A 24,518-nucleotide genomic window follows, 5' to 3' on the forward strand; every position below is an offset into this window, starting at 1 on the left:
CCTGCATTTCAGACATGTTTATATTGTGCTTGAATGAGATTAACTCCCCATCACTTACTCTTTCTATATCACCCTGCTCCCCTATTATTCAACAGCTTATAGTGCATTGCATTATATTATCTTCATACATAGATGAAATGTTTCAATATTTTCCGCTTCTAACCATTCTTTTTCCCTCTTCTACCTCTCATAGTCTCCTCAGACAGGCCTACTAATAATACAATCTTGTTCTCTTTCTTTCTCTCTCATATATATATATATATATGATATGTAAGATCGTATATGTAGTTATGTGTACATTTATCTTATAGGTCTAGCTTCCACATGAGGGAAAACATGCGACCTTTGACCTTTTGAACCTGGCTTACTTAACATGAGTTCTCCAGTTCCATCCATTTACCTGCAAACAACATAATTTCATTCTTCTTTATGGTTGAATAAAACTCCATTGTGTATATATACCACATTTTTTCTCTTTTTTAGCAGTACTGGGGTTTGAACTCAGTGCCTCACACTTGCTAGGCAGGCCACTTGAGCTACTTCACCAGCCCTATGCCACGTTTTCTTAATCCATTCATCAGTTGTGGGGCATCTGTTTGCAAACAATACTGTTTGCAAAGCTTGACTGTTGTGAATAGTGCTGTAATAAACATGGATGTGCAAGTGGCTCTATTGTATCCTGGAGCACATTCCTTTGGATATATGACCAGGAATGGTATTGCTGCATCATATGCTAATTTGTTTAATTTTTTGAAAGACTTTCATACTGCTTTCAATAGAAGTTGCACTAATTTACATTCTTACCAACAGTGTATAAGTGTTCCTTTTTCCCCAACACCTCACCAGCATTTGTTCCTGCTTGTATTTTTGATGATAGCCATTCTGACTGGAGTGAGTTAGAATCTCAGTGTCATTTTGATTTGCATTTCCTTTATGACCAAAGACATTGAGCATTTCTTCATGTATTTATTGGCCATTTGTACTTCTTCTTTTGAGAAGTACAGCCTGTTCTGTTCATTTGCCCATTTATTCAGTGGGTTGTTAATTCTTTGTGGGATTAGTTTTTTTGAGCTCTGTGTATATTCTGGTTAATAATCCCTTGTCAGCTGTATAGCTGGCAAAGATTTTCTCCCATTCTGTGGGCTATCTCTTCAGTCCAGTGACTGTGCAGACGCTCTTTATTTTCACAAAGTCCTATCTGTCAATCTTTTCTCTTAATTACTGAATTATTGGAGTTCTATTCATAAAGTTATTACCTATGCTGTGTGATTCATTGTACTCTATATTTTTTACTGGAGTAATTTCACCATTTCAGATCTTACTTAAGATTTTTGATCCATAAATATTTTGTTTTTGTCAGGGGAATTAGGGCCCCATACTTTCAGTGGAACAGTATAAAGTCTACAGGAGTAATAGAGTAGATGACTACTTAAAAATACCAATATATTAATATATATTGTTAAGGACAAAAAGAAAGCTATGATATAATACATATAATGTCCACATTGTCTTGTAATTATATATATATATATATATATATATATATATATACATATATATATATATATATGATACACACACACACATACTTATGAGGTAGACAAAATAACAGCCCATCAAAGGTATTCATGTCCTAATTCCTGAAACTTGGTACTATGTCACTTGACATGGTAAAAGGGACTTTTGATATATGATTGAATTAAGGTTATTTAAACAGGGAGTTTATCCTAGATTATTCAGATGGGCCCAATGTAATCATAAGGAACCTTATAGGAGAGGAGGATCAGAGTTAGTAATAGATGTTACAATAGAAGCAAGAGGTTGAAGTGATGAGAAAAGGGTTGGAAATCAAAGAATGCAAGCAACATCTAGAAACTGAAAAAGACAATCATGATGACATCTAGACTTTAGTCCAGTGAGACTAATTTTGAACTTCTTACTTCCAAACTTATAAGAAATAAATATTTGTTGTTTTAAGCCATTAAGTTTGTGGTTACTTGTTACAGCTGCAATAGGAAACTAAAACAGGTGTTCATCAGGGATAGAAAATTTTAATGTGAGTTAAGTTTCCACTTTTGCTTGAAAAGAAATTAACATTTAGATAAGTAAAATCTGTCTCCAATAATAAGACTGGCATCATCTTATGACAATAAAAAATAAAATTATTACAATAACCATGGTGGGAGAATGCAGAAAGAAATAAGTACACAGGTACCTTATATGTCCCATAGAAGGACAAATTGGTCCTGGGCTGTATCACATTAAATAAGGATACACTAAATATATAATAAAATTTTAAGAAATGTTTATGTCCTAGCCATTTTCTTTCTGAGATTACAATTTTTAAAAAATTATAAGAATAAATTTTTAAAAATCATCCTTGGGTGTGAGCTTATATTTGGTTTGAAGGATCATTTACGACTTGACTTAAATAAGGAAAATTTAAACATAACCTAATCCCTAATAATTGATTGCTAAGAGAAATTGAGGTCTTTTGAATGGAATAGTATATACACATTAGAAATGGTGATGTAATGGAAATATCACAAAGAAACTCCCTGTGTAGCTATCTTAAACAAACAAAAATGTCATTTTTGGTTTTCTCTTTTTCTTATACAAAATCAGAGAACAGGAGGGCGGAACAGGTCCTGCCTGGGGAGGGGTTGGTACTACTGGGAGGAGGGGAGGAGGTGGGGAAAAGGCATGGGAGGGTGAATATAGTGCAAAAAACTGTGTATACGTGTATGTAAATGGAAAAATATACCTGTTGAAACTATTCCAGGAATGGGGGATGGGGGAAATAAAGGAGAATGATGGAGGAGGTGAATTCAAGTATGATATATTGTGAGAACTTTTTTAAATGCCACAATGTACCCCCACCCAGCACAACAATAAAAAGAAACCTTATACTGAATAAAAAACAATATTCTATTTTTTAAAAAATGGTAATGTAAAAGAATGGTTAACATTAAGAAAGATAGTTTAGGAAATGTTAGTTTATTAACAGTATGATTCAATTTCTATGGAATGGAAAAGACTCTTTGTCACATTATCGTTCTATTCTTCTTTGATTAGTGGCTGTACATGCACTTTCTATTTATTAAAATATATTCTCATGTGTACTTCTTAATTTTCCACACCAAAACTACATTCATTCTACTGAATTGAAGAAATAAATGCCAAAGACCACTTTGTGATAACCACTTTCTTCTGAAAAGTGAAAAAAAAGAATTATAATGTTCTGGATGTGGGATAGGTTTGGGGAGATATCTCTTATGCTACATATGGGAGCATACACATGAATATCCTATCATAGTGGACATTTGGCAACAAAATGACACTTTTGAAGACTTTCTCAGGAAATAATCCAATAGATAAATTCCCCCAAGGGTCTGGCCTTTTCCTTATCTCACGCTGAGCACAAAGCAGCAACATAATTCAGATGCCTGTCACAGGTAAGAATAGGAAAGAGGGCAGGGCTGGTAGCTCTGCAAGACTGGGAAAAGGTACAGAACTGAAGTTTTTCCCTAGGAGGGGAGAAGAGGAGTGGAGTGTGCCACCAACTACATATACTTTCACTGCATTCCTCAAGGGGCCACTTACTGTCTTACTTTAAACCACACACTGATGGAAATGGCACAGTCAGACACAAAAGGGAGCAGAGATTGCAGGATCTTAGAGGTATAAGATGGGATGCCTAGGGCAGCAAAGAATGGAGGCCCAAAAAAATCTAGCTGGACGGATCAGTATAAATCTTACCCAGACAAAGCCAATTCATAAAGATTGGGGAACTTGGCTGTTTCTTCAAATGCACAGACACCAACACAAAACTATAAGAAATGTAAGGAATCACTAAAATATGATGCAGAGAAATTAAGAAAATACATATGTTTACCATCCGTATAAAATGGAGATCTATTAATTGCCTGATGAAGAATGCAAGCTAACAGTCTTAAGGAAGCACAGGGAGATAAGAGAAATCATGAAAATGATGTATGAATAAAATAAGAACATCAATAAAGAGATAGAAATGATAAAGCAAAATAAACAGAATTTCTGGATCCAAAGCATACAATAACTAAACTGAAAATTTCATTACAGCAATGGAAGAGTACACTTGATATAGCTGAAGAAAGAATCAGGAAACTCAAAGTCAGTTCAGTTGAAACCATCAAGTCACAAGAACAAAAAGACAAAACAGTGATGTATACCTAGGGGACTTATGAGACTCTGTCAAGCAAACCAGAATATGCATTATGGGAATAGAAGGAGATAAAAGAGAGGAAAGGATAGAAAACCTATTTAAGGAAATAATATCTGAAAACTTCCCAAAACTGTGGCAGAAAGTGGACAAGCAGATTCATGAAGTCCAAATAATCCTAAATAGGATTAATCTAAACAAGTCTACACTGAGGCCCATTATAATCAAACTGTCAAGAGTTAACAGACAAAGCCAGATGTGTTGGTGCACCGCTATAATCCCAGATACTTGGAAGGTGGAGATTGGGAGGATTTCAGTTTGAGGCCAATCCAGGCAAAAAGTTACTGACACCCCCATCTCAAGAAACAACCTTGGCCCATGTGGTGGTGCATAATTGTAATCCCATCTTTGTGGGAAGTATAGGTTAGGAGGATTGTGGTCTAGGCTGGCCCAGGGCAAAAAGTGCAAGACCGTATCTGATAAAGAACTAAAGCAAAAAAGGACTGGACATTATGGCTCAAGTTGTAGAGTACATGCCTGGTAAGCATTGGTCCTATCCAGTGCTGCCAAAAAAAAAAAAGAAAAGAAAAGAAAAAAAAAGAGCAAGTTGCAAAGAAGAGAATTTTGAAAACAGCAAGAGAGAAGTGAGTCATTACATATATGAGAGCGCCCATAAAATTATCAGTTGATTTCTTAAAATAAACCTTGCAGGCCAGAAGAGAGTGGAATAATTCTATATCTTCAAAGTGCTGAAAGAACCAAGCCAGGATACATGGCATACATATATGGAAATGTCACAATGAAACCCACTGTACTGATAAAAACATTTTTATAGTGCTGAAAGAATAAAATAACTCTACAAACCATTAATACCATATTGGCAAAAATATCCTTCAAATATGTAGACCCAGTAGACCTAACAGGCATACACAGAACATTCTACCCAGCAGCATCACCAGAATATATATTCTTCTTAAACATACAAGAAACCTTCTGCAACAACTGTGTTGGAGTTCTATCTGTGCTTTTAAGTCCTTTAGAGTATGTTTGAGGAGTTTGGATGCACTAACATTGGGTGCATAATAGGTTGATAATTGTTATTTCCTTTTGATGTATTGCCTATTTTATTAGTATGACATGACCTTCTTTGTCTCGTTTGACCAATATAAGTTTGAAGTCTACTTTGTCTCATACAAGTATTGCTACTCCTGCCTGTTTTGGGGGGCCATTAGCAGGGTAAATCTTGTTCCAGCCTTTCACCCTAAGCCAGTGTTTATTTCTGTCAACAAGGTGGGTCTCTTGCAAACAACAGATTGTTGGATTTTCCTTTTTTAATACAGTTTGCCAAATGGTGTCTTTTGTTGGGGGAGTTGAGTCCATTAACATTCAGTGTTAAAATTCAGAGGTAAGTGGTGATTTCCTGCCATGTAGTTGTTTTTGTTGTTTAAGGTTTGATTGTGTGCAGCTGAATCAATGCTACTCTCTGATTACTTGTCATTTCTTCTCCTGCAGTTTAATGCCTCCTATCCTCTTGTGGTTTTGTTTGCTTTCATCTTCTGTGTTCGAAATTCGTTGTAGAATCTTCTGTACTGGTAGCTTGGTAGTCATATATTGTTTTAGTTTCTGTTTATCATGGGACACTTTTATTCGCCCATCAATTTTTTATTGTTTATTCATTTATTCATATGTGTATACATTGTTTGGGCCATCTCTCCCCATGCCTCCCTCCTTCCACTCCCATCGCTTCCAGGTAGAACCTGTGCTGCCCTCCGCTCCAATTTTGTTGAACAGAAGACATAAGCAATACTAAGAAAGACATAGCATTTTTGCTAGCTTGAGATAAAAATAGCTATACAGAGAAATTCCTAGCATTGCTTCCATGCACATGTGTGTTATAACGCAAATTGGCTCATCTCTACCAGACCTTGTCACTACTTCCCGGTCACCTTCCCATAATGACCTCTGTCAGTTTGAAATTACTTTATTAGCTCATCTGCAGTGGGCACATCAAACACTTTCAAGTTTTAGGTTTCCTTCCTTCTCCCTATTCCTCGTGTATGCATTCTCTCCTTAGCGTGTGACCCATATCCAATAATATTACTGCATTTCTTTTGGGTCTATAATCTGCATATGAGGGAGAACATACAATTTTCGGCTTTCTGAGCCTGGCTAACTTTGCTTAAGATGATGTTCTCCAGTTCCATCCATTGACTTGAGAAAGACAAAATTTCATTCTTCTTTGTTACTGAGTAAAATTCCATTATGTATAAACACCACATTTTCTTAATCCATTCTTCAGTAGTAGGGCATTTTGGCTGTTTCCATAACTTGGCTATTGTGAATAGCACTGCAATAAACATGGGTGTACAGTTGCCTTTGTAATAAGCTGAGTCACATTCCTTTGGGTATAGCCCTAGGAGTGGGATTGCTGGGTTATATGGCAGATCTATGTTTAGTTTTTTTAAGAAGCCTCCATATTATTTTCCACAGTTGTTGTACTAGCTTACATTCTCACCAGCAGTATATGAGGGTTCCTTTTTCCACATCCTCGCCAAAATTTGTTGTTGGTGGTGTTTGTAATGATAGCTATTCTAACAGGAGTAAGGTGGAATCTTAGTGTGGTTTTGATTTGCATTTCCTTTATGGCCAGGTATGGTAAGCATTTTTTCATGTGTTTTTTTGGCCATTTGGACTTCTTCCTTTGAAAACTTTTGTTTAGTTCAGTTGCCCACCTCTTTATTGGTTCATTGATTTTGGGGAAGTTTAGTTTTTTGAGCTCTCTGTATATTCTGGTTATCAGTCCTTTGTCTGATGTATAGCCAGAAAATATTTTCTTCCACTCTGTGGGTGGTCTCTTCAGTTTAGAGACCATTCCTTTTGTTGTGCAGAAGCTTTTTAATTTCATGTAGTCCCATCTGTCCATCCTTTCTCTTAGTTTCTGGGCTGCTGGAGTTCTATTGAGGAAGTCCTTGCCTATACCTATTGCTTCCAGATAATTCCCTGCTCTTTCCTGTACTAACTTCAGAGTTTTGGGTCTGATATTAAGGTCCTTGATCCACTTTGACTTAATACTAGTACAGGGTGATAAACATGGATCTAATTTCAGTTTTCTGCAGGCAGATAACCACTTTTCCCAGCAACATGTGTCAAAGAGGCTGTCTATTCTCCATCATTTGTTTTTGGTGCCTTTGTCAAAATAAGGTGGGCATAGCTGTGTGAATTCATATCCAGGTTTTCTATTCTGTTCCACTTGTCTTCATATCTGTTTTTGTGCCAGTACCATGCTGTTTTTAGTGCTATGTCTCTGTACTATAGTTTGAAGTCAGGTATTGTGATACCTCCAACATTGCTCCTTTTTTGAGTATTGCCTTGACAATGTGTGGTCTCTTGTGTTTCCAAATGAACTTTAGGGTAGATTTTTCAATCTCTGTGATGAATGTCATTGGGATTTTGATGGGAATTGCATTGAACATGTAGATTGCTTTTGGTAGTATAGCCATTTTTACTATGTTGATTCTACGAATCCATGAGCACGGGAGATCTTTCAACCTTCTGTTGTCTTCCTCACTCTCTTTCTTCAGAGGTTTGTAGTTCTCCTTGTAGAGGTCATTCACATCCTTTGTTAAGTTTACTCCTAGGTATTTGATTTTTTTTAGGCCATTGTAAATGGAATTGTTTCCATATATTCTTTCTCAATTTGTTCATTGTTGGTGTATAGAAAAGCTAATGATTTTTGTAAGTTGGTTTTGTATCCTGCCACCTTGCTGTAGCTGTTTATGGTGTCTAGGAGTTTTTGTGTAGAGTTTTTTGGGTCTTTGAGGTACAGGATCTTGTCATCTGCAAATAAAGATATTTTGACAGTTTCTTCACCTATTTCTATTCTTTTTTTTTCTTCTTCTTGCTTAATTGCTCTGGCTAGGAATTCCAGGACAATGTTGAATAGGAGTGGGGAGAGGGGGCACCCTTGTCTCCTTCCTGATTTTAGGGAAAATGGTTTCAGTTTTTCTCCATTAAGTATGATGCTGGCTATAGGTTTGTCATATATAGCTTTTATAATGTTGAGGTACATTCCTTCTATTCCTGGTTTTCTTAGAGCTTTTATCATGAAGTGGTGTTGAATCTTATCAAAGGCTTTTTCTACATCTATTGAGATGATCAAGTGGTTTTTGTCTTTGTTTCTATTAATGTGCTGTATTACATTTATTGATTTGCATATGTTGAACCACCCCTGCATCCCTGGGATGAAGCTGACTTGGTCGTGGTGAATGATCTTTCTGATGTTGTTGGATTCAGTTTGTCATTATTTTATTGAGGATTTTTGCATTGATGTTCATTAAGGAGATTGGCCTATAGTTCTTTTTCAATGTGTCTTTCTCTGGTTTTGGGATGAGTGTGATACTGGCTTCATAGAATGAGCTAGGCAGTATTTCTTTCCTTTCTATTTCATGGAACAGTTTAAGGAGAGTTGGTATTAGTTCTTCTTTAAAGTTCTGATAGAATTCAGCTGTGAATCCATCAGGTCCTGGACTTTTCTTTCTTGGTAAACTCTTTATTCCTGCTTCAATTTCATTTCATGTTATAGATCTCTTTAGGTGGTTAATATACTCTTGTTTCCATTGGATAGTCATAAGTATCTAGAAATTTATCCATTTCTTTAAGATTTTAAAATTTATTGGAGTATAGATTCTCAAAGTAGTCTCTGATGATTCCCTGGATTTCCTTGGGAAATCATCATAAGAAACATGTTATCTCCCCTTTTGCATTTCTGATTTTATGATTTGGGTCTTTTCCCTCCTCATTTTAGTCAGATTTGTCAGGGGTTTGTCAATCTTGTTTAGTTTTTTCAAAGAATCAGCTTTTTGTTTCGTTGATTCTTTGTATTTTTTTTTTTTGGTCTCTATTTCATTAATTTTGCCCCTTATTTTTATTATTTCTCTCCTTCTTCTTGATTTGGGTTTTAGTTGTTCTTGTTTTTCTAGGAGTTTGAGATGTAGCATTAGGTCATTGATTTGAGATCTTTCTGTCCTTTTAATATATGCACTCATGGCTATAAACTTTCCTCTTAAGAATTTCTTTGCTGTGTCCCATAGGTTCTGGTAGGTCATGTTTTCATTTTCATTAACTTCCAAGCTGAAGCTTGCTTTGTGCCCTAAGATATGATCAATTTTGGAGAAGGTTTCATGGGCTGCTGAGAAGAATGTACATTGTGTGGATGTTGGATGAACTATTCTGTAGACATCAGCTAGGTCCATTTGATCTATGATGTGATTTAGTTCTAGAATTTCTTTATTGTTTTTTTGTTTGGATGACCTACCTATTGGTGATGGGGAGGGTATTAAAGTCTCCCACTACCACTGTGTTGGAGTCTATGTATGTTTTTAAGTCCTTCAGAGTATGTTTAATGAAATGTGGTGCATATAGGTTGATAATTGTTATTTCCTTTTGGTGTATTTCCCCTTTTATTAGTATGACATGTCCTTCTTTATCTCATTTGATCAATGTAAGTTTAAAGTCTACTTTGTCTGAGGTAAGTGTTGCTACTCCTGCCTGGTTTTGGGGGCCATTGACTTAGTAAATCTTCTTCCAGCCTTTCACCCTAAGCCAGTGCTTGTTTCTGTCAATGAGATGGGTCTCCTATAAACAACAGATTGTTGGATCTTCCTTTTTAATCCAGTTTGCCAAACAGTGTCTTTTGATGGGGGAGTTAAGTCCATTCACATTCAGTGTTAGTATTGATAGGTATGTGGTGATTCCTGTCATTTAGTTGTTTTTGTTGTTTAAGGGTTTGATTGTGTGCAGCTGAATCAATATTACTCTCTGATTCCTTGCCTTTTCTTCTACTGTGGTTTGGTACTGCCTGTCCTCTTGTGGTTTTGTTTGCTTATATCTTCTGAGTGTAGAATTCCTTGGAGAATCTTTGTAGTGGTGGCTTTGTGGTCATATATTGTTTTAGTTTCTGCTTATCGTGGAAGACTTTTATTGCTCCATCTATTTTGAATGATAGTTTTGCTGGGTAGAGTATCCTAGGGTTGAAGTTATTTTCACTCAGTGCCTGAAATACCTCACTTCATGCCCTTCTTGCTTTTAAGGTTTCCATTGAGAAATCTGCCGTGATTTTAATGGGTTTGCCTTTACATTTTATTTCTTTTTTCTCTCTTACAGACTTCAGTATTCTTTCTCTATTCTTTGTGCTTGTTGTTTTAATGATAATATGCCATGGGGAGGTTCTATTTTGGTGTCCTGGAGGCTTCCTGTATCTGAATGGGCAAAAGTTTCTCTATATTTGGGAAATTTTCTGTTTTTATTTTATTGAATATATTGTGTATCCCTTTTGCTTGGACCTATTCTATTTCTTCAATGCCCATGATTCTGAGGTTTGGTCTTTTGATTGAGTCAGTGAGTTCTTGCATGTTCCTTTCACAGCTCTTGAGTTGTTTGACTAACATTTCTTCAGTTTTTCCTGTAATTTCTATTTTATCTTTGAGTTCTGAGATTCTCTCTTCCACTTGTTCTAGTCTGCTGGAGTGGCCTTCCACTGTGTTTTGTGTTTCTGTTTGATTATTTTTTCTGAGATTTTCCATACCTTAGGTCACTTCCTCTTTAATATTTTTATTTATTTTCATATTTAATTCATTTATTTATTTATGGTGTTCTATGTTTCACTTTGGTGTTTATTTAGTGCTCCTCTGAGCTCATTTATTTGTTTCTTTGTCTTCTCATATTCTTTTTTTTTTTTTTGGTGTCTTGAAATTTCTTGAGCACATCTTGTACATTTTGGTTGAACATGTCTAGTATCTTCTCCATGAAATTCTCAGTGATTTCTTGCAAGATTTCTTCTTTGAGGGTGTTTTTGTGGGCATCGTTGGGTTCATTGGGGTCAATTATCATTGTTTTGTTGGGGTCAGGAACTGGGTATCCATTTTCTTCATTTTCCTCTGAATCCTTTATTAAATTTTTTTTGAGGAGAGTGGTTTCCATCCCTTCTTCTTGTTCCCATCGCTCCACTTGGTACTGTGCCACTATGTTCTTGATAGGCTAGATGGTGGTTTTAGTCACCTGTTTTCTTTCCCTTGATTTAATTTTTGTGCTGTGGCTGTCTTGGTTGTTAGCTAGATTGATGTGCTATTTCTGTCCCTGGTCTGGAGGTGCAATTTAGCAATAAGTACTTCACAGGTTCAATACCCAACCAGTTGCTTATATATTATATAGAAGACCCCTTGGTGGTAATATCTATATGCAGTGGGAGTTGGGGGGTTAATGTTTGTTAGGCTAGCTTAGAAATTCAGGGAATTGGTTAGGGTGGCAGTAAAAGGGGAGGCAGGAAGTGGGGTGGGTGAGTGAGGGAAGTGGTGTGGGGGCTGCTAGGTTTGTGTGTATTTCTGTTGTAGTGTAGGGTGCTTGTAGGGGGTTGGGGTTGTATAAAGTCAGTATAGTAGGTTGGTCAGCAGGTGGTGAGTGTGTAGGAGGGAGGGGTAATATGGTTACAGGTTGGGGGAGAATGGGAAGGGAAGGTGGGGGCAGGGAGAGTGGATGAGAAGGGACAGAAAGAGTAGTTGTGCAAGAGAGCAATGTATTTTAGCACAGGAGAAGGAGGGAGGGTAAAGGAGGTGAAAGCAGGGAAGAGAAGATGGTGATGGTAAAGTTGCTAGTATAGAAAAAAAAAGAAAATAGGAATAAAAATAAAAATAAAAAACCCACAATAATAAAACAAACAAACAAAAACCAGGAAATAAAAAACACCAGGTTCAGGAACAACAGAATTTCAGTCTTAGTTTGAGTTCTGGAGTTACTCCTCTGGCATCCAGTCCTGGTATTAGCATATAAGCAGAAGCTCTGATGTGGTCTCACCAGGTGGTTGGCTTGTGAGTACTGTTTTGTTCTTCTGTCCACCAGTTTAATTGAAATTGTGAGGTGCAGTATGTTTGCCAGATCATGCAGGGTGGTCAGAGCTATTGTTTTCCTCAGCTGATAGATGTATTATTCTTCAGCTGCAGCTGTCTGGTCAGCTCCTACCCCAGCAAGGTGGGGCAATTTTGAATGTTGCCCTCTGGTTTCAGAAGATCAGCTCTGTGATCCATTACCTGCCCTGCTTTGGAGGTGGCTTATGACTGTTTGTTTACTGAGAGTTCAGTGCTGGGGGTTTATTTCTTTGCCCCACCCCCTTTCTCTGGGGCAGGTTCAGTGTTCCACCTGCTCCCTTCACTGTCCATGCTAGATTACAATATGTTATTTGTTTTTCAGTTTTGCAGGGCTGTTTGGTTTTGGATGCTGCTCTTTGGCTCAGGAGATCATCTCTGTGATCCACTACCTGCCCTGCTTCGGGGAATGGCTTATTGCCTGCCTGCTCTCTTCACTGCCTTTCCTCTGTTTATTTACTGATAGTTCAGTGCTGGGTTTAGTTCCTTGCCCCTCCCCATTTTTCCAGTGCAGTTTCAGTATTCCATCCATCTGCTGTCCATGTTTGATAATAGTTTGCTGTTTGTTATTCAGTTTTGTTGGGGGGGATCACTTTGCCCAGGGGCTGTGCTGTTTTATGTTCCCAGGGGTTGAACAGGGGATTCCCACATGGTGTGGGGTACTCACCTGTTTGTTCTGTCAATTGACATGCAGGCAGGTTTGGAGCAAGTGGAGGCAGGGATGGCAGTGGTGGTGATAAATGGCACCAAATTTTCTCAGTGTAATGTGGCGTGGGGAGGCTTTCCATGGGCTAGGGGTTTATGATGTTGAAAGTTTGATTCTGGTTGATGCTTTATTTATGCTTTATGGAGGACAGAGAAGAGAAGGAAAGGAAAAAGAAAAGGAAAAGGGAAAAAATCACCATAGGGGAGGAGGGTTTCCCCAGGGTTGGATCCACCTTGCTGGCTGTGCAGCAGGTTGCAGCTGTTAGGTTCAATTAAAGGCTGATTTAATGGTCAGTCTTTGAATTTTTTTCCTGCACCTAGTATTATGGCAGTTATCATTTTGGCTAGAAGCCGACAGAATTACCCAAGTGTGGCTCCAACGTCTCAGGGAGGTTTTTGGAGTCACAGAGCTTAGGCTTTCTGCTTCTGTACCCTAGTTGCCATCTTGGATCTCCTTCTCATCCATGAATTTTGAATGATAGTATTGCTGGTAGAGTATCCTAGAGCTGAAATTATTCTCATTCAGTGCCCAGAATACCTTATTCCATGCCCTTCTTGCTTTTAAGGTTTCTGTTGAGAAATATGCTGTGATTTTGATGGGTTTGCCTTTATATATTATTTGTTTTTTCTCTCTTTCAGCCTTCAATAGCCTTTCTCTGTTCTCTGTGCTAGCTGTTTTGATGATAATATGCCTTGGAGAGGTTCTCTTTTGGTCAAGTTTGTTTGGTGTTCTGGAGGCTTCCTGTACCTGAATTGGCAAATCTTTCTCAAGGTTTGGGAAATTTTCTGTTATTATTTTATTGAATATATTACATAGTCCTTTGGTTTGCACCTCTTCTTCTTCAATACCCATTATTCTCAGGTTTTGTCTATTGATAGAGTCACTGAGTTCTTGCATATTCATTTCAAACCTCTTCAGTTGTTTGACTAAGAATTCTTCTGTTTTTTCTTTAATTTCTGTTTTCTCTTTGAACTCTGAGATTCTGTCTTCCACTTGTTCTATGCTGCTGCAGTGACCTTCCACTGTGTTTTTTGACTAAAATGACTTTTTATTTCCAGGATTTCTGCTTGATTCTTTTTTTCTAAGGTTTTCCATATCTTTGTTCAATTCTTCTTTTATATTTTGTGTTGTCCTCTTTATTTTGTATATCTTTCTTTTTATAGTATCCTTTGTTTCACTTTGGTGTTTGTTGAAGTCCTCTCTGAGTTCAATTAGTTGTTTCTGTGTCTTCTCAAGTTCTCTATTTGTGGTATCTTGAAATTCTGGAATTCCTAGTCAGAATAATAAGGCAAGAAGAAGAAATAAAAGGAATACAAATAGGTAAAGAAGTATTCAAACTGTCCCTGTTTGCAGATGACATGATCTTATACCTTAAAGACCCTAAAAACTCCACCCCAAAACTCCTAGACACTATAAACAGCTTCAGCAAAGTAGCAGGATACAAAATCAACTTATAAAAATCAGTAGCCTTTCTATATACCAACAACAAGCAGATTGAGAAAGACTATAGGAAAACAATACCACTTGCAATAGCCTCAAAAAATCGAATACCTAGGAATAAACTTAACAAAGGATGTAAATGACCTCTACAAGAAGAACTACAAATAATTGAAGAAAGAGATTGAGGAAGACAACAGAAGGTGGAAAGATCTCCCATGCTCTTTGATTGGCATAATCAACATAGTAAAAAAGTCTAGACTACCAAAAGCAGTCTACATGTTCAATGTAATTCCATTAAAATCCCAATGACATTCATCACAGAGATTGAAAAATCTGCCCTAACGTTCATTTGGAAACACAAAACACCACAAGTAACCAAGGCAATACTGAGTAAAAAGAGCAATTTTGGAATCACAATATCCAACTTCAAACTATACTACAGAACCATAGCAATAAAAATAGCATGGTACTGACACAAAAACAAATATGAAGACCAGTGGAACAGAATAGAGGACCCAAATATGAATCCATGCAGCTATGCCCACCTAACTTTTGACAAAGGTGACAAAAACATATGATGGAGAAAAGACAGCCTCTTCAACAAACATTGCTGGGAAAAGTGGTTATCTGCCTGCAGAAAACTGAAACTAGATTCCACCTGTCACCCTGTACTAGTATCAAGTCAAAGTGGATTAAGCACATTAATATCAGACCTGAAGCCTTGATGCTAGTATAGGAAAGAGTAGGGAATACACTGGAAGCAATAGGCATAGTTAAGGACTACCTTGCCTCCAGTGGCTCAGCAACTAAGAGAAAGTATTGACAAATAGGACTACATGAAATTAAAAAGCTTTTGCACAACAAAAGAAATGGTCTCTAAATTGAAGAGACTACCCACAGAATGGGAGAAAATCTTTGCTAGCTATACATCAGACAAGGGACTGATAACCAGAATATACAGGGAGCTTAAAAAACTAAGCCTTCCAAAAATTAATGAACCAGTAAAGAAGTGGGCAACTGAACTAAACAAGTTTTTCAATGGAAGAAGTCCAAATGGCCAAAAAACACATGAAAAAATGCTTGCCATCCTTCATCATAAATTAAATGCAAATCAAAACCACACTAAGATTCCACCTCACTCCTGTTAGAATTGCTACCATCAAGAACACCACCAACAACAAGTTTTGGTAAGGATGCAGGGAAAAAGGAGCCCTCACACACTGCTGGTTGGAATGTAAGCTAGTACAACCACTATGGAAACAATATGGAGGCTTCTTAAAAAAACTGAACATAGATCTGCCATATGACCCAGAAATCCAACTCCTAGGGCTATACCCAAAGGAATGTGACTCAGGTTATTACAAAGGCAACTGCACACCCATGTTTATTGCAGCACTATTCACAATAGCAAAACTATGCAAACAACCAAGATGCCCCACTACTGATGAATGGATTAAGAAAATGTGGTTTTTATATACAATGGAATTTTATTCAACCACAAAGAAAAATGAAATTTTGTCATTCGCAAGTAAATGGATGAAACTGGAGAACATCATCTTGAGTGAAGTTAGCCAGGCTCAGAAGATCAAAAATCACATGTTCTCCTTCATATGGGGATTATAGACCTAAAACAAATGCAGTAATACTATTGGACATGGGTCACACACTAAGGGGAGTCTGAGTATGAGAGATATAGGGAAAGGGAAGGAAAACAAAAACTTCAATGTAGTTGATATGCTCACTGTATAGAAGTGAATATAGTAATCTTAAACTGACAGAGGCCACTATGGGAAGGAGACTAGGAAGTAGTGAAGAGATCTGGTAGAGATGAACCAGTTTGGGTTGCAATACAAATGTGCATAGAAGCAATGCTAGGAATCTCTCTGTATAGCTATCTTTATCTCAAGCTCGCAAAAATGCTATGTCTTTCTTCTTATCTCTTCTGTTTTCTGTTCGACAAAATCGGAGAAGAAGGGGGCAGAATAAGTTCTCCCAGGAAGCGGGGGATGGGGGGAACATAAAGGGGGAGAGGGGAGGTTGCCCAAACAATGTATATACATGTAAGTAAATGTAAAAAGTGACAAAATAAAATTTTTAAAAAACCTTCTCCAAGATAAATCACATGTTAGATTGCAAAACAAATCTTAACAACTTTAAGATTACAACCATACCAAGTACTTTTCTGACCACAGTGGAATAAACTAGAAAACATTAACAGAAGGGAAATGGAAAATTTCATGAATCTATGGAAATTAAACAACACACTCTTGAACAACAAATGGGTCAAAGAATAAATAAAAAGTAAGTTGGAAAACACCTTGAGACAGACAATGCACAAGCAACAAAAAGCAAAAATAGACAAGTAAAATGACATCAACTGGAAACTTCTACGCAGCAAAGGAAATAATTGGGGGAGTGGAAGATGACTTATAGAATGAGAGAAAATACTTATAAACAACATATCTGGCAAGAGATTTAAATGCAAAAGATATAAGGAACTGATACAACTCAATGTCAAAAACACTTATATAATCCAATTTAAAAATAGGCAAAAAAATTCCACAGAAGTTTGGCCATAAAGAAGAATAAAATCATATCATTTGCAGGAAAATGGATGAAACTGGAAATCATCATGTTAAGCAAAAAGCCTGACTGAGAAAGATAAATATCTCATGTTCTTTGTCATCCATGGAATCTAGACCTAAAAAATGACATGAGCGTAAAATGGATAGGGTGAGGGCTGTTTGAGGGTGGGTACCAGTGGGAGTGGGAATGTAAAAGGAGAGGTTGAAGGTGAAGTGAATATGATTTAATTACTTCATACACATGAATGAAAATAGGATAATGAAATCCATTAAAATTGTTTTAAAAGGGGAGAGGAGGATAAGAGAGTAACAGAGGGGCTGAATTTAATGAAAGTACATTATATGCATGTATGGAAATATTACAATGTAATCCTTTCTACAATTAATATATGATAATGAAAAAGTAAAAAAAAAAAGATGGGTATGTTGGTACATGCTTCTAATTCCAGCTATCTGAGAGATGTAGGTAGAAGGATTATAGTTTGAGGCCTGCCCCAGGCAAAAATGTGAGACCCTATCTGAAAAATAACTAAAGCAAAAAGGGCTGGAGGCATGGCTCAAGTGGTGGAGCACTTTCATACCAAGTCAAGGCTTTGAGTTCAAGCCTCAATACCGCAAAAACACAACAAAATAATGTGTGTTTGTGTATAAAACAAAATGTAATGAAAACATATTTGTTTTGTTACTTGTACCAAGTAGTGTTCTAAATGCTTGTACAGGTGATAGCTCATTTAATCCTCCAAACTTTTACACTGTGGGTACTGTTTTTGACCCCATAATATAGATGAGAAAACTAAGGCACAGGGAGAGTAGTAACTTACCCAGGGTTGCACAGGCATGGAGCTGGAACTGGAACTCAGGTTGTCTGACCTTAGAGCCCATGTTTTTAACCATTTCCTCTCTCACACTCATATCCACACTAATGTGAACACACACACTTGATTGCAAACACATGGAAAGGTATGAAAATGTGCACCTGAACTTGCTCTAAGAGCCCCATGGGGAGGGAGATGAAAAAGATCCTTCATTTTCTCCTTGCTGTACTTTTGTGGATTTAGAATTTTTACAAAGAGATATTATTTGTAACAAAAATAAAAAATTCATACAATAACAAAAAAATTTTAAAGAATTTAACAGATGTTTCTCCAAAGAAGATATACTAGTTGCCAACAGATATATGACAAGGTACTCAATGTCACTAATCATCAAGGAAATGCAAATCAAAACCATAATGGTGCATCACCTTACGCCTGTTAGAATGGCTATTAACCAAAAAAAGTTAAGTATTCTACACTGGGATTTACATGGTACAACTGCTTTACAAAATAGTATAGAGATTTCTTCAAAAATCTGAAAGAGCTGCCGTATAATCCATCAATCCCACTTATGGGTATACTTCCAAAATAAATGAAATCAGGACCCTGAAGACATATTTGCACTTCCGTGTTCATTATTAACAATATCCAAGATTTGGATACAACCCAAATGCTGTGAAAAGATTAAAGGATGAAGAAAATGTGACAAGGCAATATTATCTGGCTTACAAAAATCAGGAAATTCTGGTCCACCTCTCTGCACTATGTAAGGTGGCTTTCTGAAAGTGCTGTGCAGACTCCTATGTTGAACGGAGAAAATACCAGGACTAGCACTTCTGGGGTGACAATGAAAAACAAGAAAATTTACTGAAGAACAACTGTATGTTGTATGTTGGAAGACGTTCCTTCTCACAACTAAAGAACAAACTTATGAGCCCTTCAGCAAAAGTGGTGACACAAAGAAAATCATGATAGGTTTGGATAAAATGAAAAAACAGCATGTGGATTCTGTTTTGTGCAATACTATTCAAAAGCAAATGTGGAATATGCCCTACAGTACATAAATGGAACTTGTCTGGATGACCAGGTCATTTGTATAGACTGGGTTGCAAGTTTTAAGATGGGTAGGCAGTATGAATGTGGGCAATCTGGGGTCAGGTACAACACGAGTACTGACAGGACTATGATGCTGACAGAGGAAACTGTGGAAAACTGGCACACAACCAGTGAGTGGTGAGAGCCCTGTCAGTGAAAAATTCACTCCTTAGCCTGTTGAATTTGTTGAAGAACATTATCCAATGTCTAAAAAACAGCCATTTTTACCAAGCATTGATCAATGTCTCTATGGTGCTAGAAGCCCCTTCAAGGTTTTCCTTTGAAAATTATTGAAGGGAAGAAGCTGAAAGAATGACTTTAATTCTATTTTTAGATCTTGGTTATACGTGTCAGGTTACCAGTATGATAACCAGGCCAAAACTTGTGTTCCTTAGCAACAGATTGGATCTATAATGTTGATTAATCTGTCAGCCAAAAGCACCACATTTCTCTTAGGAAAACTGAAAAAATGTGAAGAATTTGTTTTAACCATGTTTGAGTAAGTAGGTTCATGATTTACATTGGGGCCTGGAGTGATTTTTGAATGTTAAATTGCATGAGATAAAGTTTAACAAATGAAGTATTTTTATGTTGTATAGCTTTGTTGTAAACTAGGAACAGGTGTTTTTTTGTGGTATGGGATTTGAACTCAGGGCCTACACCTTAAGCCATTCCACCAGCCCTTTTTTGAGATAGGGTCTCACAAATTGTTTTCTTTGGCTGGCTTTGAATTGCGATATTCCTGATCTCTGCCTCCCGAGTAGTTAGGATTACAGGCATGAGCCACTGGCGTCCAGCTAGGAACAGATTTTTGACAAGTGAATTTGTTTTCTATGTTGAATTCTAATCTCTAAAGACAAATGTAAAGGCCAAGGGATGTTTCTAAATAGTGTAAAGTAAGCCTGAGACAGTCCCAAGAGTTTCCATGCTTTGTATATAGAAAATTAGGTACAGGGCTTGACTATTTACTATACACATTTTTTTTCAAAAGATGTAAATGCTTTATCTAAAGCTAAAAAAGCAAGGGTTTATAATATGGACAACATCAAATACTCTAATGGGTGGGAAAGGATATTATTAGTAGGACATGGGATGAGATATCCAGTGACATGATTTAAAACATTGACTAGACATGATGAAAATTACTGTTCGGGACACCAAATTTGTAATTTTTATTTTGAGAGTAGCCTTGGGAATAGAGTGGGTTTTTTAAAAGAGCTTGAAGATTGAGAGAATGCTTAACAGGAACAATCAGAGAAGCTTCCTGCAGGAAATGTTTATTTCCTTCAGTTCTTACACTGAAGTCTGTTTTATGTTTTCCCTGTTACGCTTCTGAGGTTCAAGCCTTAATAGTGAGCTAATAGTCTCTACAGAAAGTGGAGTCTAGAGAATTTATTTTGCATTTGTAGGGCAAGAGTTGATTTCTCTCTGACATATATGATTTATTGCTCATTTGTTTAAAAGATGGTGAAACACATCTGTAATCCTAGTACAGGTTAGGGAGTGGGAGGCTGAGGCAGGATTTGTGAGTTCCAGGCCAGCTTGCGTTACAGAATGAGACCCTGTCTCAAAAAAAATCAAATTAAAACAACAAAATTACTAATCTACTATAATTGTCCCTGATTTGGAAAATCGGGATTTTTTTTTTTTCATCTAGTGACAAAGTATCTTCTAACTTCCATGAGTTTGTGAAAGTTTTGGCTGAAGTACATCAGGGTGGGTTCTCTCATTAAATCCCAAACTGGTTATTTGCATTTTGAAAACAGCTGTGACTAGTTGTAAGTGCTTAAGAAGAGAACACTTACAAACATTTAATTTAATGACAATACCCTGTTCATTTAAAAATTTTCTTTTTACATAGTTTGAACTAATACATTTGATATTTTATAGCAAAACAAAACTCAGAATTCTACAGGCCTTAAAACCAAAGAGAGTGATTCTTATTTGAATTGTGTCATCTGTAACAAGTTTTAATAAAATTGTAGCAGCATAAGTAAGTAAATAAATGAATAAATAAGTAAATAAATAAATAAGAAAATCCTGCTATTTGTGACAACATGGATAAAGGTGGAAGAAAACATGGATATATACTCTAGAAAAGTATTACTCTATTTCTATTAAGTGACAGTGACATATACATAAGATACATCACAAGTTGAATATACACACACATATATATGTGCATATATACAAATACACATAGAAGGAATTAGATTCAAATCTTAACAGACTTTCCTTAAAGTTGCTACATTTTTACTTCAGTTTAATTCTATTTCTTCATTTTTTGCTTATCTTTATTCACTGATTTAACCCATACCATCCAGTATTTGTGAAAAGAAAATGCAAAAAAATCCATTATTACTTTATATAAATATATCAAGTATTATAATATTCAGTGAGAAAGTGGTGAAAAAATTATTTTTTCTTCCTTCTGCATGTGTAAACTGAATATTAGTAATGCTTAAAATCTTTGACACTAACATTCTCTGAACATCAAGTTTTATTCTATATTTGCACTGCAGTATGATTTCCTAGGACACTGTCTCAAAAAGAATATTATAATTATAATTTATCCTGAGTTGCTTTGTGCATATATTACATTTGGGGCATAATGAAACATCCAAGTGGATCTGTCCAATAGCCAGCTAGATATGTGAGTCCTTGCCCTCTGATCCACTAAAGGAAGCCCATCAAATGCTGCTCCCCTGCTCTGTACCACATGAAAATGAAGAATATATACTCTGATGTTTACTTGGTAATTGAGAAAAGTTTAAAATAGGTCATGTTTATGAATGCTATAATGATTGATTACTTATATTTTTTTCATGTTTGTCACAACCATCCTTCTGTGGCTGCTTTATGAATGAGAAACTAATCTCTTTGTGGCATAGTGAAAGCTGTTGGAGTATTCTTAGCCCTCCTTCATTACACATCCAACCTCACTCAGAACATCTGAACTAACACCCTTAGTGATATACAAAGGACTTCTTGATACATATCTTGAACAAAATATTCTAAGGAATGATATTCCAATATTTTGTTTATTTACTAACTCTGTTTAGTTCATCTTTAATTCAGTGATACCATTTAATATAAGTTAACAAAAACAGAGCATTAAGGGATGGAACTATTACAAACAGTAAGTGCATCAGAATAAGTGCTTTTGGAGGCTAGTTTATTAAATGACACACAAATGCCATTATTTATAGATAAACGTTGACAGTATTTAATGGTGATATATCATACCATAGTTTTCTTTGTACATACACAGGTTTCTTCTTTTTCTTTTTATAATTCAACAAAGAGACAACATAAAACAACTTTGGTATATTCATTCAATGCAATACTCATCAACAATAAAAAGAAAAGTATATTCAGACATACAGCACTGTGAATCTCAAAAACCTTTTGCTAGTGAAAAAGGACAAACATAGAAGAGGACATACCATACGATACCATTGACATGAAGTCCTAGAAATAGAAAAGCTAATCTACCCAAAGCAGAGTAATATTTTCCTATGAGGGGCAAGTGGACATTGAGAAGAGATATGAGGAAAAGTTTGGAGAAATAATAAAATTCTCCATACAGACAGAGGTTTGTGTTATTCACATAATGCATTTCATAAAACTCAACAGATGCTATAGTCCAGATTTGTAAATATGATGTATATAAATTTTACCTCAAAAGGAAAAGGAGGGGATGGAGGTATGGCTCAAGCAGTATAGTTACTACCTTGCAAATGTGAAGCCCTGAATTCAAACCTCAGCACCAGCTCCTCACACACAAAAAAATGAAAGAACAAAAGAAAGCATAAGAATGTGAATATGGCTGATGTACTTCCTATACAAGAATAAATATAGAATCTTTAAACCTGTTGAAATCACTAAAAGAATGGGATTAAGGTAGAAGAGAAAAATAGAGGAGATGAACCAATTTGGGTTATAATACATATATACATACAAATGTCACAATGAAACACCTGTATATCTTAAGTAATAATGTTATTATTATTTTTTACAAAAATAGAGATCAGGAAAGCAAAACAGGTCTTCTCTGGGGAGTTAGCACCAGTGGGAGGAGGAAGGATATAAGGAAAGGATATAGGAGGGTAGAAATATTATATGCATATGTATGTAAATGGAAAAATGAGACCTGTTGAAACTACTCCAGGAATGAGGGAAGAAGGATAAAGGAGAATGATGGAGGAGATGAATTCAACTATGACATATTGTAAGAACTTTTGTAAATATCATAATGTACTCCCAGTACAACAATAAAAAGTAAAAATAAAAGAAAAAATATTAAAGTCTAATCTTTACACTCTAGTGTATTATCTAGGATTGATAAGTACTGTTGGCTAAAGCTTATTTTAAAATGCATACAATCACCAGGTGCTGGTAGCTCACACCTGCAATCCTAGTTACACGGGAGGCAGAGATGAGGAGGATCATAGTTTGAAGTCAGCCAGGGAAAATAGTTTGTGAGACCCTATCTCAAAAATACCCAACACAAAAAAGGGCTGCCAGAGAGGTTCAAGTGGTAGAGTTCCTGACTAGTAAGCATTAGGCCCTGAGTTCAAACTCTAGCACCAATATCACCAAAAAAATTAATTAATTAAAGATAATAACCCAAAAAGTAACACAAATTGCCAGATGGATAATGGATGGACACAGATATGTATATACATATATACACATATGTATATGTGTGATAATGTAGTTGTGTGATATATGTATAGGTGTGATAAAGCAAGTATTAAAAACTGCCAATAATTTAGTCTCTGGGTGATGGCTATATAGATGTTCACTATAGAATTCAGTCAACCTTTTGGGTAGTTCTATATGCTTCACAATAAAACTTTAGGTAAACTTCAAGCATACTGAGCATAAATTTGCACTCTACTTTATTCATGTTCAGTATAATTTGAATAACTCCCCACATAACTTTATATCCAAATGCTATCTTCTCAATGTAGAGACGTTCTATCATTTGTATCTTGAAGCATGCTTCAGTAATTTTGTGGGTCACCACTGTGACAAACCTCATGAGACTAAAAACTTTGTTCTCACGAAGGATTATTATCTTAGAAGCATTCTATAACAGCTTCAGAATCAGAAGATATATGGAGTTTTAGGTGATAGCCTGTATTATTCTACAGCAACCCCAGAAGGACACACGTTAATTTCCACTTGTACAAATATGATTTGTGAGAGTCAGTTTGCAAGCCAATGCAAAGTAATACAATAATCTATTATTCATTTGTTTGGCAATATGTTTGTGGAATTCTTGTGGGTTTTTTAAAATTTTTTAATATTATGTCAAATATACTTTCTTATAAATAAAAATACTGGTTTAAGAAATATTAGGAGAAGCAAGTCAATAGGAGAAAGTGATAAAGAGTAACAATATCTCCCATCACTATTAACAACTTTTAAAGAAAAATAATTCCTCTCTTGTCTGTGTGTTTGGAGGGAACAAAAGAATGAATGTTGCCAGGTGTAGTGGTACACACCTGTAATCTCAGTACTCAGGGGGCAGGAGAATCATGAATTTGAGGACAGGCTTGGCTACATAGCAAGACTCTGTCTCAAGGGAAAAAAAAAAGAATGAATGCAGGAAAAATACCACACCATGTCTGTCTTAGACACCAAACAAGAGAAATAAAGCACATGGTTTCTGTTGAGACTAATGTAATAGCAGAAACTGAGAGGTTACACTAAGAAACACACATACACATGCAGAAGCTACAATGTGAACTA

General features: G+C 36.2%; 1 pseudogene; it reads left to right on the forward strand.

Annotated features, from left to right (window-relative positions):
* Positions 1 to 16,987: 16,987 nt before the first annotated feature.
* LOC109675383 (nuclear cap-binding protein subunit 2 pseudogene) lies at positions 16,988 to 18,893 on the forward strand (annotated as a pseudogene).
* Positions 18,894 to 24,518: the final 5,625 nt, after the last annotated feature.

This window comes from Castor canadensis, chromosome X (genome assembly GCF_047511655.1).
Source record: "Castor canadensis chromosome X, mCasCan1.hap1v2, whole genome shotgun sequence".
Classification (NCBI taxonomy): domain Eukaryota; kingdom Metazoa; phylum Chordata; class Mammalia; order Rodentia; family Castoridae; genus Castor; species Castor canadensis.